The sequence below is a fragment of the Myotis daubentonii genome, chromosome 7 (assembly GCF_963259705.1).
Source record: "Myotis daubentonii chromosome 7, mMyoDau2.1, whole genome shotgun sequence".
NCBI classification, from domain to species: domain Eukaryota; kingdom Metazoa; phylum Chordata; class Mammalia; order Chiroptera; family Vespertilionidae; genus Myotis; species Myotis daubentonii.
The window spans coordinates 38,662,346-38,679,603 of NC_081846.1; the positions used below are offsets into that span (position 1 = coordinate 38,662,346).

The 17,258-nt window shown below is 43.1% G+C and overlaps 1 long non-coding RNA gene across 1 annotated transcript in view; it reads right to left on the minus strand.

Annotated features, from left to right (window-relative positions):
* LOC132238463 (uncharacterized) overlaps positions 1-17,258 on the minus strand; it is a 98,058-nt gene that overhangs the window by 60,948 nt on the left and 19,852 nt on the right. The window contains exon 2 of the long non-coding RNA XR_009453795.1: positions 13,680-13,809. This is a non-coding gene — a long non-coding RNA (uncharacterized LOC132238463). The remainder of the gene's footprint in view (positions 1-13,679; positions 13,810-17,258) is intronic.

The following is a 17,258-nucleotide window of genomic DNA, read 5'->3' on the forward strand; positions in this document are numbered from 1 at the left end:
TGGCCTTGGTATATAATATTCCTATAGCTCCTCCCATCCACATGAAGGATTTCTCTGTATTTTGTGGCACAAGATAATAAAAACACTCTACTCTATACACAAAATAACATGGAACAGAAAAAGATGTTCAGCTGTATATCCATGTTGCTCCCTGGAATAAAGAACTGGGAGAGCATCCATAGTTCTTCCAGATCACTTGCTTGCCAGATGTTTCTTGAGACTGCTATAAGGTTATCATAACTCTACATGCTTTCGGAGTATGGGAACCTGACTGTTATTCAAAAATTCAAATAAAAATTCTGATAATTATGAATTTCCCTTGGGCCTAGAATATTCAAAAAATGAAAAGGACCAAAAAAAATATACACGAGGTCAGCCCTTTGCTTTTAGACAAATGAGTGCTTACATCACCCCAAGTAGCCAATAGTGTCTCTTCTCTTCTTGAAGGTCCCAGGGATAAAGACCTCAATGTTGTCTCACTAGTTGTAGTATCACCCGCATAATTCCTTTCCTTTCTTTACCAAAATCCATGATTTCAACAAACACTTATAGAGCACCCTTTGCGTTTCTGGCATTACCATAAGGGGTGATGATACAAGAGAAAGCAAGACAGCAAGGCCCCTTGTGGGTTTTTTAAAATGGCTGCAAACTTCTTAGACTTTCCTCTCATTGAGAGGTGGGTATACATTCCCTCACTTTGAATCTGCATGGGTTTGTAACTACTTTGACTACTAGAGTACAACTGATGTTATGTGACCTCTGGGGCCAAATCACAGAAGGTGATACAGCTTTCACTCTACTCATGAGAACACTGACTTTTGGGGTCCTGAGTGTCCATGTAAGAAATCCAACTATCCAAAGTCACCAAGATGTTGAGGAAGCTATGTCATATGTAGGGGCCATCTCTGTATGTTCTGGCTGACAGCTGAGCTGGGCTCCCAGTGGACAGCTAACATCAACTGCCAGCCATGAGAGTGAGCCTTCTTGGACATCCAGCCTAGTCGAGCCTTCAAATGTCTGTAGTCCTTCAGGTGGGATCTGTTCACCTGAGCCCTGCCCCAAATTACTGTCATACAAAATCATGAGCAAAACAGAATGAATGTTATTTTTTACTGAACGATTTTAGGTGAATTTGCTATGTAGCAGGAGTAATATTTTATTACCTGAAAGTAGGTATTACCACGACCATTGAGCTGCAATGTAGCTATCAGTGAAGGCTTGAAGGAGGGTAAGAGAAATGTTATTGGGGGCTAGAAGATAGAATAAGATGTTGGATATATAGTGGTGGAAAGTTTGGGAAAATCATCACCTGCATAAAAGTAGAAATGTCTCTATAAATGAATTGATCTGGCTAAGGATATTTCTAGGCTAATTTCTTTTAGCTGCATGTCATAAAATGAAGATAAAAAGATATGAGCTAAAGAAGAAATTAGAGAATGTAATCTAGTGTACAGTTACTAGGTGAGCAGCCTCTACTGACATTCCACTTCCAAGCAGAATGTAGAGCAAATAAGAATGGCCCTTGTTTGAAAATAAGATTCGAACGACTCTCAAAAGCAAGAAGGAGCCTTAGGGCAAAGGTCAAATCCAGGGTGCTGTCAGGAGAAGGAAAATATGAAGGGTAAATATTTAGGGTACTGTTAGGTTAAATATGAAGGAAGATAAAGGGAATGTGGAGTAAATATAAAGTGAAGTGTGTGACTGCAAGACCCTTTTAAACACATTGGAGATTTAAGGTGATCTTTTCAAAAAGCCTTCTATGGATCTTCAGGATGTGCCTCGTAGACGCTCTGTTTTCAATTGAACAACAGCCTTTATAAGAATCTTAAAGGAATGGACCCACAATAGTGTCATAGAGAACCCAAGGTAGAGATCTACTCTGATTTTCAATTTGTGCAGAGAGACACACTGTTCAAGATTGAATATTTTAAGCAAAAAGCAAAACCATAAGCCAAAACCATCCAAGTCACAGGTGAGGGTTTGTTGTTGTTGTTTTTAAGTTTACCTCAAGAGATTCTAAAATATAACATTCTCTTTGGAAGGGGGAGCACATACATGGCCTTTGTGATTTTGCTGACCCAAGGCCCCTACCAAGCTCCATTTGTTGAGACAGAATCCCTCAGCTGCAGGACATCTACTGTTGAAGCAGTTATCAGCAAGCATTGGAACCCTCAGTAGAGGCTGCTAACCCAGTAAGTGTACACTAGATTACATTCTCAGATAGTCCGATTTTACTGAACAGACAGAGGATTTTTGAGTTTGAAGAGAACATGCTGCACAGCAGTAGTGGCAGGTTGCAGAGGCAGAGATGTGAAGGAGATTAAAGTGTATGGGCTTGGCATTAATAGGTACACATGACCTCAGTCCTGTCAGAACTTCATCTTTGTGATGAAATACTTGACAGCATCGTAAAGTTCACCTGATAATGGTGGAGAGTTGCTGGGACTCGCACATCCATGCCCCCACCATGCACCAACAGGAAGCAGAAAAGTTCCCTGGAAAATGTGTTAATACTAGAGAGTCTTTTGCAATGAGCCAAATAACAAGGTGCTATTGAACAGTTTGGAAAATCAGATTCAGTTAAAGCATGTTATTACAAGAGTGAAATACAGTAGTGCATTATTCAAGAAGATTTTTAATTCACAGGAGATATAAATTGTCCTTCTTAGCAAAGCTTTAGTTAAGAAGAGAAAGAGAGGTGACAGATGTCTTTATGGAGCCCAACTAAATGACAGAGTTGAACTGGAGGCCTTATTTGATACTTGGAGAGATATATAGTTGATCATGCTGGTTTATCAGCTTTCCTAGTAAATCAACTTTTCTGCAAATAAGGTCACAAGGAGTGGTCTCCAACCTCCATTTCTGATCTGAAACCCAGCAAAAGTGGGAGCTCTGGTGAGAGACTGTGTCCATTAACTTGACTTTAGTGTATGATGTCTGATCTCAGAGCAGCTGGAACCAATCAAGTACAAACCACCTTTAGAACCTACTCATTTATGTGGTGTATATTCAATGCATTGGGTTGCCAGGTGAAAGGGAAGTACTTCCCACTCCTCTCCTTTTAAAATTTAGTTATAGAAAGATGAGTATTTTCTAGAAAACAACACTTGTTATGGGAGACTTTCCTTAGCCATCCAAAAATTAAGATCAGAAAACAAGGAGGAACCAAGGAGACAAGTCATCCTTGTAAGCAAACTTGCCCAACAGATATTCTAGCTCCTTCTTGGAAGAAGCAGAGATCATGTATGTCAGGGTTGAAAAGAAGCTGATGCTCCTTCCTTGTACAGACGTACCTCGTTTGATTGAAGTTCATTTTATTGCATTTCATCAAGGTTGCATTTTTTGCAAATTCAAGGCAAGACCCTCCACCAGTAAAAAAAAGATTGTGACTCGCTTAATTGCTATTCTCACTTTATTGTAGTAGTCTGGAACCAAACCTACAATACCTCAGAGATATGCCTACATATAGAAGTCATTAACTCAGAAATAAGCCTTGATTCTGAAGGTGAAAGAAATAGAGGACAGTGGTGAGAATATTTTCTCAGGGTCATATTCTCTAATGCTGTGATCTTCAAGCTAGGAACAACAGTGTACTCCCGGGAGGCCATAGTCCACGGAGATGTCTGCTGATGCAGGGAGACCCTGCCTGATGAGGCTGGGGCAGGGGCTGTGTTGACATGGGTGACTAGCACTGTGTGAGTATGAGAAACTTTTCCAGTATCCAGGCAACAGGAGGCAGAAATAAATACCTGAGGGGCCAGTTCAAATCCTCAAAGAGCAAATGGAGTTTGGGGGCTTAGAAGAGGAGTTCAAGGCTGTGTACTAAAAGTGAATTCCATCTTATCTTTTTTCACCCATACCTCAGGGACAGGATTTTTATAGAAGGTGAGCAAGAGACTGCATTTTTCCCTCTCGGGGATGCTGTATTTGATGCTGTCATATACTCTCCGGATCCCCTTTTAGAATTAAAATAGTCATTCTGCTCATTGACCACCATTTTGAATGCTGATGGATCACATCTGTGTCCTTTAAAAAATGATCTTGGTTTGTCCGCCTTGCCTCCATTCAAGACATCGCTAAAGGGCCACTCCACCTGCAGAGATCCTCATGGGTTGACTGTGGCTGTTCTTGTAATTACATCACAGATCAGCTTTGCTTCTCATGTGTCCCAAACAAGCGGCAATTTCCTTAACGAACTAATTTAAATATAAGACTAACGATATTAAAATGCTTTGCTAGCCGCTATGAAAATCAAAATTATGACATTGTCTCTGACTTGGAGGACATTTTAAATTATAGAAATGATAGCCAAAACCGGTTTGGCTCAGTGGATAGAGCGTCGGCCTGCGGACTGAAAGGTCCCAGGTTCGATTCCGGTCAAGGGCATGTACCTGGGTTGCGGGCACATCCCCAGTAGGAGATGTGCAGGAGGCAGCTGATCGATGTTTCTCTCTCATCGATGTTTCTAACTATCTCTCTCCCTTCCTCTAACTCTCTATCTCTCTCCCTTCCTCTCTGTGAAAAATCAATAAAATATATTTTAAAAATAAAAATAAAATAAATTATAGAAATGATAAATGACTCCAAAATATAATACTGTGTGGCCTAAGTATAAGATGCTAAGGCATTCATCCATCAAATCTTAAGCATCTGTATGTGCTTTGTACAGCAGTATAAAGATCAGTAAGATGTGTGTCCTGGCAGTAAGGATTTCAGTGTGTTCAGGGAAGGAAAGACCTGTTCTTGACAAGAGTTTTCTCATGGAGACTAAATTTGTTTGTTTAAGTGCTCACTTCCAAAAATAATTTATTTGAGTTGGTTTATAAGAAGTAATTAAGTATTTCATTGAGGGCTGGAGTATGATGGGGTGGGAGGAAAATTGCAGATTGAAATAATAACGTGGAGGCAGTAAGTAGAACATTTTCTTACAACAGTTTCTGATAGGATCTTTTAAAGTTGTAGCCAGAGGAGAATATTTCACAGGCAAATGGAGTCCAGCGTGGAGAGAGGTCTGAAGACCAAGGTAAGGATTTCTGATTTTGAACAGTAGAAAGCATAATACATTTTATAGTTTATCTCCTATATTTATTTAAAACCTTATTGTCTAGCTCACAATCCCTTTATCTCATGTCCTGCTATTGTTTATCGGTGGTAATATCACAATCACTATTGTAACAATCTCATTTCATGGCTTTCTCCTTCATTCCACTTCACTTGAATCCATTCTTGACCATGTTTGTCATTTATCTTTAAGAAATAATTAACTGTTGTTGTTTTAAAACAGTTTGGGGTGGTTTGTTACACAACAGTGGATAACATATATTATTTGGACTCACACAATGGCCTCACTCCGGGGTGGCCTTGAAAGACAGCAGTGAGGGGCAGTCTCTCCCATTGGCAGAGGTTTGGGTAGGATGCAAGATCATCTATTTTGTGTCAAAAGAGAAGTACATTGATATAAGCTTATATGTGGACTCTTTAGCAGTGATAAATGGTTGGGCTTATTGGTCAGGGGCTTGGAAGGAGACAAAAGATGTCTGAGGAGGAGACATGTGAATTGACACATAAACATAGGCATGAAGTGTGAATAGCTTTGATTTACATCATAATGCCCACTAGAAAGAATCTGCTATTGAAAGGGCACTAAATAACCACATAGAATAACGTAACCAATTGACAATAGACAGTCTTTGTCAAAAGTCACCCCAATGTTGCACAAAGGATTTGTTCGGGAGAAGGATTCAGGAACAGAGGTGTGCCTGGGCCCGACAATATGACCCGTCTCTCACCAAGGTGGACCTAGTACTGATGCTGCCAGTCATCTAATCTGCCAGTAGCAGGACTAATGCTGACCCTCTACTATGGCACCATCTCTTGAGTGGACCAATTAGACAAAGTTGATTACATTGTGTCCATTCCATCTTGGGAGACAGAAATTTATTTGGAGTGGCATTCTCTATGTGATTGGCTTTCCTACTCATTAGGCAGCACTATTATCCAAGAGCAGTCACAATGTTTGATCTACCAACACATGATCCTACATAAACTGCATTGAATCAAGCAATGCGGTTTTATTGCAAACAAGGTGTGACAGAAACCTGATCACAAGACTCACTGTTCCTGTCACATAACCTACTACCCTGATTCTGCCAGCCTGATAGCATGATGGAATGGCTTTTTGAAGACACACCTAAAGTGGCAGCTTGGATATTATATTCTGCAAGAATATGGTGCACACCTTTATCCTCCAGGATGAAGAGCACACCCTAAGTCATCAGCTATTATATGATGCTGTGTTCTCCAAGGGAGAATACATGGATCTGGTGTATCACAAACACCCACAACAGTGCCAGGCATAGGTTTGTTTAATTCTGTAGTAAGCCCTTTCCAAGATTTTTTTATTGCGATTCTCATATTTCTTTCCAATCTATATATATAAAGAGCCAGGGTCCATAACATCCAAAATGACCAAAGGCTCGACCGAACACCGGAAGTCAGTCCTGCAGTCAGTGCTGGGTTGCCATGGCTGCCGCTCTGTGGGCTCTTCATCGACCCAGCACTGACTGCTCCGAGGGGGGCTGCAATCAGGCCCAGAGAAAAAAGCAGGGTCTGATCACAGCCCCAGTGGCAGTGCTGGGTCGGCGTGGCGGAAGTCAGTCCTGCAGTCAGTGGACATAGGGTCAATTAATATTAAGTGAACATAGGGTTCACTTTGAGAGGAGTTGAAAATATAAAGTACAGTGTAGAGCAATTACTTATATTACTTCACATAAAACTCTTTTCAACTAAGATATTTTCCTTTATTAAAAATGTATCTTTATTGTTGAAAGTATTACAGATGTCCCTTTGTTTTAGTTTTTTTTCCCCCCATTGATCTCCTCCACCCTGCACCCGCCCCTTCCAGGCCTTCGCCAGACTATTGTCTGTGTCCATGGGCTATTCCTATCTAATACATAAAAATCTAGAAAGATTTAGAGAAAATAAAATAAAAGATATGCCAGGTAAATATTGAACAGAAGAGCTGAAATTGCTGCCTGAATACTGGATAGAGGCTTGAAGTCAAAACACAACTCGTGAGATAAAGTTAGTCATTGTAACATAAAAAATGTTATGCCCTGACCGGTTTGGCTCAGTGGATAGAGCATCAGCCTGCAGACTGAAAGGTCCCAGGTTCAATTCCAGTCAAAGGCATGTACCTTGGTTGCAGGCACATCCCCAGTAGGGGGTATGCAGGAGGCAGCTGATCGATGTTTCTCTCTCATCAATGTTTCTAACTCTCTATCCCTCTCCTTCTCCCTTCCTCTCTGTAAAAAATCAATAAAATATATATTTTTTTAAAAGGTTCCTTTCACTAAAGAGATAAGATAGTTCCAATACTTATACACATAATAGAACAGTGTGGGTGTTCAGAATGAGTCTCACCAAGATGTGTCTCAGAGGTGTGCAGATTTTTGAGCTAAGGGCAATTTTAGCTTCAGCCTCAAGTGAAAATTTTGCCCCTCCCTTTAACTACCTAAAAAAAATTGAATTAGAGGCCTTGCCCATAAGACATTATCCTATATAATAAAGGCTAATATGCAAATTGACCAAACAGCAGAACAACTGGTCGCTATGACATGCACTGACCACCAGGGGGCAGATGCTCAAAGCAGGAGCTGTCCCCTGGTGGTCAGTGTGCTCCTACAGGAGGAGCGCTGCTCAGCCAAAAGATGGGCTCATGGCTGGCTAGTGCAACAGCGGTGGTGGGAGCCTCTCCTACCTCCGTGGCAGCACTAAGGATGTCCGACTGATGGCTTAGGCTCGCTTCCCATAGGGAGCGGGCCTAAGCCATCAGTCAGACATCCCCTGAGGGCTCCCGGACTACGAGAGGGTGCAGTCCGGGCTGAGGGGTCCCCCCCCCCCTTCGAGTGCACAAATTTTATGCACCAGGCCTCTAGTTTTAATATAATTTCATAGATTTTTTTTTGGCTTCTTAAGTCTGGTATTTATGTAATTAAACATGGAATTCATAATATGTATGGAGGTTGGCAGCATGTATGTCTATGTCCTGGAAATTTTATATCAATGTACACATGCATAGTTAATCTCAGGAAGGGATCTATATTCTGAAATGAGTTTGTGTCTCAAAAAATGTTTATTGACTGTGTTCATTGATTGTGTTCATAAGACAAATTAAAGGTTAAAGTGTGCCTGGTTACCGACTCCCTGTCTCTTACTCAGAGCCCCTGCAGAGCCCCTTCCTAGCTGTGCAATTTTGAACATGTGATTTAACATCCTGAGCCTCTGTTTCCTGTATAAATTCGGGATGTTAATACTGACCTCATTGGTTCTTTGTGAGCACAAAAAGAAATGATGCATGTCCAAGGCAAAACAGAATATGAAACTTAGTATTCAAATCACAGTTATTACAGTTGTTAATATTTGCAAAATTCTGTTTTTAAGTCGGTTATTTAAAACTCAGTGGTTGCTATTTGTAATGTCATCCACACTGAGTGAACTCTCAGACTATTTAAGAGAGCATGCAGAATATATTTAAAGTACATTCTACACCTCAATTGACTATATAAAATTATCCTAATAGAAGAGAATTGAATTCCCATGGGTGGGTGGAGTGGAATATCTCTATTCATTCACTTACTCATTCACTGAACTTATAATTTTCATCACTTTCTTTTTTAAAGGTACTGTAGTGCTGATTTCCTTCAGGAAAATATATAGTCAGAGTCGTGAAATTCTCTCACACAGAAGTGCTAAGTAGACCAGACACTCCCTGCCACCTTCCAGGTGGTTGCCTGTGGGCATCCTCACCTCCTGTCATTGGAAATACTTCCATGACTTTAGCAAGGCCTATATCCAGAGATACTTCTCAGACTCAAGCTGGTTTCTTCCATTTGTTTCCTACCAACAATATTTTTACTACTACTAACTTTCTTCCTATCACTGTCTTGAACCACATAAGATAATTTATATTCAATTTCTCCCTGAAGTTAAATGTCTCCAAAGAAAGTGCCATATATATATATTTTAGGGGCCCGGTGCACGAAATTCGTGCACTGTGTGTGTGGGGGGGGGGGGAGTGTCCCTCAGCCCAGCCTGCCCCCTCTCACATACTGGGAGCCCTCAGGCGTAGACCCCCATCACCCTCCGATCGCTTGATCGGCCCCTTGCCCAGGCCTGACGCCTCCGCCAGAGGTGTCAGGCTTGGACAGGGGACCCCCATCTCCCCCCGATCACTGGCTCTGACCCCCGCCTAGGCCTGAGGCCTCTGGCTCAGGAATCATGCCTGGGCAGGGGACCCCCATCTCCCTCTGATTGCTTGCTCCACCCCCCACCCAAGCCTGACGCCTCTGACCCAGGCTTCAGGCCTGGGCAAGGGGACCATCATATCCCCCCAATCCCTGGCTCCGCCCCCACCCAGGCCTGATGCCTCTGGCCCAGGCATCAGGCCTGGGCAGGGGACCCCCAGCCCTCTCTGATTGCTGGCTCCGCCCCCCGCCCAGGCCTGATGCCTCGGCCAGAGGAGTTGACCCTCATCACCCTCCGATCACCAATCACCGGATCGGCCCCTTGACCAGGCCTGAGGCCTCCGGCAGAGGTGTCAGGCCTGGGCAGGGGACCCCCAGCTCCCCGCGGTTGCAGGCTCCGCCCCTGCCCAGGCTTAATGCCTCTGGCTGAGGCGTCCGGCCCGGGCAGCGGGGACCCGCAGCTGCAGTGGCCCCACGATCATGGGCTCTGCTTTAGGCCCAGGCAAGGGACCCCTAGCTCCTGGGACTGCCAGCTTCGACCGTGCCCAGCTCCCATCGCTGGCTCCACCCCTACTTCCTACTATCACTGGCCAGGGCGGCAAAGGCACCTGATTCTCCGATCATGGCTGGGGGACAGCTCTTAGCTCCCCCCTGGGTTTCCGATCACTGTCAGTGGCAGGGGGCTTCTTCCTGCTTTCCCTTTCACCTCCCTGCATTGTGCCTACATATGCAAATTAACTGCCATTTTTGTTGGCAGTTAACTGCCATCTTAGTTGGCAGTTAATTTGCATACAGCCCTGATTAGCCAATGAAAAGGATAGCGTCGTATGCCAATTACCATTTTTCTCTTTTATTAGTGTAGATTATATACATATATATATATATATATATATATATATATATATATATACACATACACATATATAGATATTTGTTTTGTTTTGTTTTGTTTTTTTACTGGTAGCAAGGGGGTGAGAGGCAAGGGCCAATAATAACTAGAGAAATGTCCAAAATACTATCTCCTCCAAAAGCCCTTAAAAATAAATTATCCTGGTAGTATAATGGAATCTAGCTCCTGAAGTTCATGGTTTTTCCTTGATTTTAACTACAGCTGCATTTTTGTTCTTGAAACTCCTCCACAGAGTAAATGACAGATCCCATTTCCTAAGGTTTGCCCACAAATTAATTTAGTTTTTAAACCTACCAAAAATGATTGACAATGAAACAAGATTAAGTTTTGATTTCTTTAAAAAGGCCAAATGGGCAGCTTTTCATTGGCATCACCTTTCAGGCAATAATAAACTAACATGCTATTTAAGTCTGTCTCAAAAATGGAATGCCATATACAAGTACCCATTTTTCACTGTGAGAAAGGATTTTGCTTATTCTGACAGTCTAGAACCAGTTAAAATCATATTAGAATGCCAATCAGCATTTCATGATTTCTCAGTCAGCCTGTGTTTTCTGTCTAAAGCATAGTAAACTTTCAGATTTCATTCAGAGTCACTTCACTGGCTCTGTGAAGAAGTTAAACAAAGCTGTATTTAACCTTTCAATTAGGATTCTGAGAACACTTTGGGCATGAGAATTTAAGCTGTCAAATTTTCCTTCTGGGATGCTTTTCTTTCACAAATTAGTGTTTCTCAAAAGCATCCCATAAAAATAATGACACTGATATTCTAGATAACTAAAGCAGCTGTGTTTCTTTCAACAGTTCTCCTTGAGCTAGGAGATACAATTTTACAACCATAATTACATAACAGGCTGTCTTTCAAAAGCATTTTTAAAAACTAGCATTCTGTGCCTGCAGTTGATGAAAATAGGCTCCACTGTTAGAAACATATACTTGTGAATAATTGTTTTTAATTCTCAGAAACATGCTTGATGGCCAGATAAAAATGATGAATTCTAGGCACTTATTAAAATGTTTTGTCTTTCAAAGCACATGGTTGGAAATGGAAGCTATGCCCCCTCTGAAACACTTACCCATCTCTTTTATTATCTGCTGCCACAGCTGTCAAGTATGAAAAGAACTTTATCTCCATATAACAGCTGGAAATCAACAAATGATATTCTATATGCAAAGCTCTATGTTGTATCTTATACAGACAGAAAATATGAGCCATAGTTTCTGTCCTCAAGTAGTTAATCTCTCTATATAAAAGCCTAAGTGACCATTATGATCGGTTGACTGGTCGCTATGACACATACTGACTGGCCACCAGGGAGCAGATGCTCAACACAGGAGCTGCCCTGGTGGTCAGTGCGCTCCCACAGTCAACCTCCTGCGGCTGGACAACCTCCTGTGGTCCCTCTCCCCGGACTGGGCAAGACAGCCCCAATCAGCCCTGATCACAGGCCAGGCTGAGGGACCTCACCCATGCATGAATTCATGCACTGGGCCTCTAGTAAGTAAATAAAGGAGAAGAGACATTGATGTAAATAACCATGTTGTAAGGAAGAAAGTTCCCCTTAAAGATCCATTTTATTTTAAAGTAGAAAACTGAACTATAATGTGATGTAATGTTTAAGAGACTCACATAAGAGGAAGCTTTGATCTTTTTCAATATCATTTCACCTTACTTGGTCCCTTTCCCATTTCCTGTACTCTTTCCCTGTCCCTCTTACAAATAAATACAGGCACCAAGCCTGAAGATTTGCTTTCCACAAGGGACATGCTTCAGAATTTATTCACAGGCACATGGTCTGAGGCCCTTTTCATGCTAAGCATCACATAAATTCTACAGCTCAGATGCACATCTTGTTTCTTTTTTTTTTTTAATATATATTTTTTTATTGATTTTCTACAGAGAGGAAGGGAGAGAGACAGAGAGCTAGAAACATCGATGAGAGAGAAACATCGATCAGCTGCCTCCCGCATGCCCCCCATGGGGGATGTGCCCGCAACCCAGGCACATGCCCTTGACCGGAATCGAACCCGGGACCCCTCAGTCCGCAGGCCGACGCTCTATCCACTGAGCCAAACCGGTTTCGGCACACATCTTGTTTCTTATTCCTCTCAAAGTGTTGTAGATATTTGGTCACATTTAATCTTGACAACAGGACTTCAGTAGAGATTGATTGATTTATTAAGAGAGTCAGTGGAGACACACATAGGCTGTTATTCTAATATTTCAACTATCCCACTAGTTATGAAATGGCATTAGGATCTGGTTTTCCATAAGCTCTGACCAAAGACATTTTTAATTAGGCTTTAATGATAGTTTATAACAATAATTAGCAATTCCTAGATATCCTAGAACAGCTGATCTCACAGAAATGGCCCCTCCACCCTAGCAGGGAAGGGAAAATCAAAGGGAACAAAGAGCTTAGGGATACACAAGCTCAGGACACAGTCCCTGCTTTATCTCCTCAGAGTTCCTGCTGCCCCAAGTGAGTGAGTAATGATTGGAGGCTCTCAGGACCCTCTTCCTGGCCATGAGCTGGGGACACAGAGCTGCTATTGGAAAAGCCAATGGTTTGTAGAAATTGGACCCAAATCTCTAGATTTTAGTTCTATTTTTCTTATATTGCTTTTTTTAGTCCCACAGAATATACCACTTTCCTCACGTAATTAACTGACAAATATACTTTTGCTTCCAACTCTGAGTCCCACCCCATTTCAGATCTCATCTTTCTTTTCTCTTTTCCATGCTCAGGCCTGGAAAATTATTTATGTAATTAAACATGGAACCACGCTTCTTTAACCTACCCCATTATTCACTACTCCGGATACATGCTCACAGTGAGCCTTTAGGAAACAGGCTAGGGTGGCAGGGGGTGGGGGCTGAGGTGTCACAGAAAGAACATTAAATGCTACAGTACAAGCTGATCTTTCAGGCTTTGTTGACTTTTGACACCCTATGTTCACTTCTGACTGTGAAAGGCAATCATTTCATCAACGCAAAAACAATACAGCAAAGCTGTAGCCATGTTCCAGGGACTGTCTAGCACTTCGTCTCTCCAATGTCTTAGAGAAAATACCTACTGAATCTCATCCCACACTTCATTCTGATACCCTTATCCCTCCATATGTTTCTGTTCTTTGTAATTATATACATTTCAATACAGAAATCTCTATTTTAGAAAATAAAATGGTAAAAATAAATTTCAAACAAGCTTGGATCTTCCTGGAAAAATGTAAGTATTCACAAAACAGCCATTAATATATTTCATGGATTCATACAACATTTTCTTCAAAGTATCCTAAAGAACAATAGCGAAAAAAATCCTAAATTCTCAAGTAAGCATTAGACTGATACACATATTCAAAGCAAGAGCTGGTGAGAGGGTATTTGTTTTCATAAAATTCCAAGTCCCAGTTAATTATATTAATAGCAAAGCTTTCATATTAAAGCAATTCTTATTCAACATCAGTTTTCACTAATAAAACCCAGATAACAAATACAAGCAGTAACATCATCCCCGATTTACCTCCAAAGTTAAAATTGTAGATGACTCCCTATGAGCCCACAAGTATTTCCAAGTCAAGTCTGTTCTTGCTGTAGATTGCACGACACCAGATGATCCTTCATTGCACTGAGTCCAGAGGGTACCCAAAATTCTACATTCAACAGCAAAATAAGAAGTCAAAATTGAGGGAAGTGGGCTCTGGTTCTTGTCATTTTCACTCCATAATCTGAGACTATTTTTTAAAATTAAGTAACAGAAAATTCCTCTACATGACAGTGTTGCCACTGACTTCTCTGAGAGAGAAATAGACTGATGTGTTGGGGAGGGGTTGAAACTCCCTCAATCTCCTCATTCCTTCTAACCAATTGAGTTACTTCACATTGAAAACTCTAGTCCTATTATAACATAAATGCAGTTATCTGTGAAAGATTTCCAAGAACAGAGTTGGCCTTACTCCTTAAAGCAGAACCTCTTCAGGATTCAAAAAATCCAAACTCAAAACTTCCCACATCCCTAAATGCCACTCTTTGCTATCTGTTAGTTATAGCTTGCTAAACTTTCTGCCAAGGTTCCCTCAGGCAGTTTGAGAAGAAATAAGAACTTTGAGAAGAGAATAATGAGGAATAAAGAAAAAAGTCACTGAAAACACAGGTGTTTCAGCATAGGCAACTCCTTTTCAGTTACCTTTCAAAGAATGTGCTGATGCTATTCTTATTACCAATGTTTCCTTAGGTTGTAGTATTTTATTATAGGGCAATAACAGAATTTATGGGGTTCTATTAATTCAGTCCCCAATGCCATGCCCAAATTGGCATTTAATATATAATTTTATTTTTTTCTACTTATTTATTTGCAATTACTGTTGACATTCAATATTATATTAGTTTTGGGTATACATCCTAGTGGTTAGATATTTATGTAATGATTCCCCCAATAAGTCTATTACCCACTTAGTACCATACATCTATATATACAAAAGCCCAGTGACCAGCATGGCGGAAGGACCAGAATAGCCAGAATGACCGGTGGCTATGACGTGCACTGCGGCAGCCAACCAGCCTGATCTGGGCCCTGATTGGCCTGGCTCCTGATCGGCCCCGAATGCCCCGATGGGGGCAGAGCCGGCCAACTGCCCACAGCCCCTTACCCCCACTGGCCCGACCCGATGGGCCCCCATTTGGGCTGGCCAGCTGGACCCCACCCATGCACAAATCGTGCACCGGGACTCTAGTAGTTATTATAAAACTAGAGGCCCAATGCACAAAATCTGTGCAAGAGTAGGCCTTCTTTCCCCCGGCTGCCAGCACCGGCTTTCCTCTGGCACCCAGGACCCGGGCTTCCCTCGCAGAGGGAGGCCCCACCCACCCTCCACAGCCCACCAGTGGCCTGGGCCTCCCTCTACAGGGCCCCCAACCAATCGCATCGCACCCGCCTTGGCTGGCCTGGTGCCAGTGGGTGTTGTAGCGTGGTCTCAGATGGCCATCCAGATGGTTGTCTGGATGGTCATTCCGCTGTTCAGCCGTTCGGTCTATTTGCACATTACACTTTTATTTTATAGGATTATTGACTGTATTCACTATGCTGTATTTTATATTCCCATGACTCTTTTGTAACTGTCATTTTGCTTTTAGATAATACCTGCTATAACCCAAAGGAGCTAAACCAGCCGTGGGCAAACTACGGCCCGCGGGCCGGATTCGGCCCGTTCGGCTGTTCTGTCCAGCCCGCGGAGCCGAAAGAGCAGAGGGTTCTCTTGCTCTCCCCTCCGCTCCTTCACCAGCAGCAGTGTTAACATGTTATTAGTTCACACAAACACTCCATCCATGCTTTTGTTCCGGCCCTCTGGTCCAGTTTAAGAACCCATTGTGGCCCTCGAGTCAAAAAGTTTGCCCACCCCTGAGCTAAACACATTATAAACTAGGAGGGTAATAAGCAAATTTCATTTAATTTACTTTTACAGATAATTTGAATTACAGTTTTATAGGCGTCATGGCCACACATGGAATCCAGGTCTCTTTCCTAAGGTGTCCCAAGTTCAAAGCCACATTGTGCTGAAAAACATTTTTGCCTAATCTTTTGGGAACTGCTGCCATGCAACCCTTCTGTCAGTGGAGTGTGCCGCAGATACATTGCTATTTTCTTCTTTAACCACTCTCCTGACTTTTCACTCTTTACTTCTTCATTGTTATCTCTAGAGATGCTGCTAGAAATCTTGAAGTATTAGTGTGCTTCTTTGAACTCTTAACAGTTTTGACTATACAGCATCGATATATATAAAAGCCCAAGCGACTGTTACGACCAAACAACTGGAACAACCGGTTGCTATGACGCGCACTGAACACCAGAGGGCAGATGCTCAATACAGGAGCTGTCCCCTGGTGGTCAGTGCGCTCCCACAGCCAACCACAGATCAGCCCACTGTCCGCCCGCTGTGGTGGCAGCATGGCGGTGAGGGAAGGTGGAAGGGGAGAGATGGGGAACCGCACAGCGGTGGGGCACCAATGATGGTGGCCTTGGCGTCTGGTGTCCATTCCTTCTGTGCGTGGCCCTGCAACTGTCGCCTCCTCTGCTGACCCTGCTGGGGCCTTTGGGCCCCAGTCGGCCCACCCTGATCGGCCCTGATTGCCAGCCAGGCCTAGGGATCCAACCCATGCACAAATTTCATGCACCGGGCTTCTAGAAATACTAGAGGCCCGGTGCACAAAAATTTGTGCACTCGGGTGGGTCGCTCAGCCCACCCTGTGCCCTCTCGCAATCTGGGGCCCCTTGGGGGCCCCTTCCCCTGGCTGCTGGCACCAGTTTTCCTCCGGTGCCCGGAACCCAGGCCTTCGCTCTTCGCTGGAAGGGGCCCACACGGTGGGCGAGGGGCTTAGCTCTTTTAAAAATACTTCTGAATGTTTGGTAAATAACCCTGTAGGAATCTACTTTCTGAAACATGCTGGTTGTTAAGGGCTGATTTGGGTAATCAACAAAATGTATGTTAAAATCCTAATCCCCAGAACCTCAGAATGTACCTGTATATGGAGATAAGATCTTTAAAGAGGGGATTACATTAAATTGTGGCAGTTCCAGTGGGACCCTTAGCCCATCTCACTGAAGTCCTTATAAGAAGAGGAATGTTGGGGTCCAGCCCCAGCAGGTCCAGGGGTTCCCAAAGAAGGAATGACACAGAGGCAGCATTCAGGTTATCATCATAGCCAGGTTCTCTTTTTATTGTCCTGTTACATCTATATTTATACTATTTGATCCTATAAACATGCCTCTATAAGCTTTTTTTTTTTTTTTTGCATCGGGTCCGTTTATTGGGGGGTCAGTCAAAGGGGGAGCTGGCTAGGGTGGGGTAGGGCAGCAGCTTGTCTGGCCCCCGAGAAACCCAACTTAAGTCCAGAGCCTCGAGGGCTTAGAAGCCAAAGTCTTCCTCCACCTTTATCTGCACGGGGGCCAGCTCCCGAGTCAGCGGGACTCCTGCCCAGTGCCCTTCCTATGGCACTCGCCGCCTCTTCCAACTGCTGGGCCCCTCGCCAGGGGCCGAGCTGCTGGCTTCTGTGGGCGCTGGCGTCCTCCTGGGCGGGGACAGCCCCTCTTTCTCTGGAGGCTCGT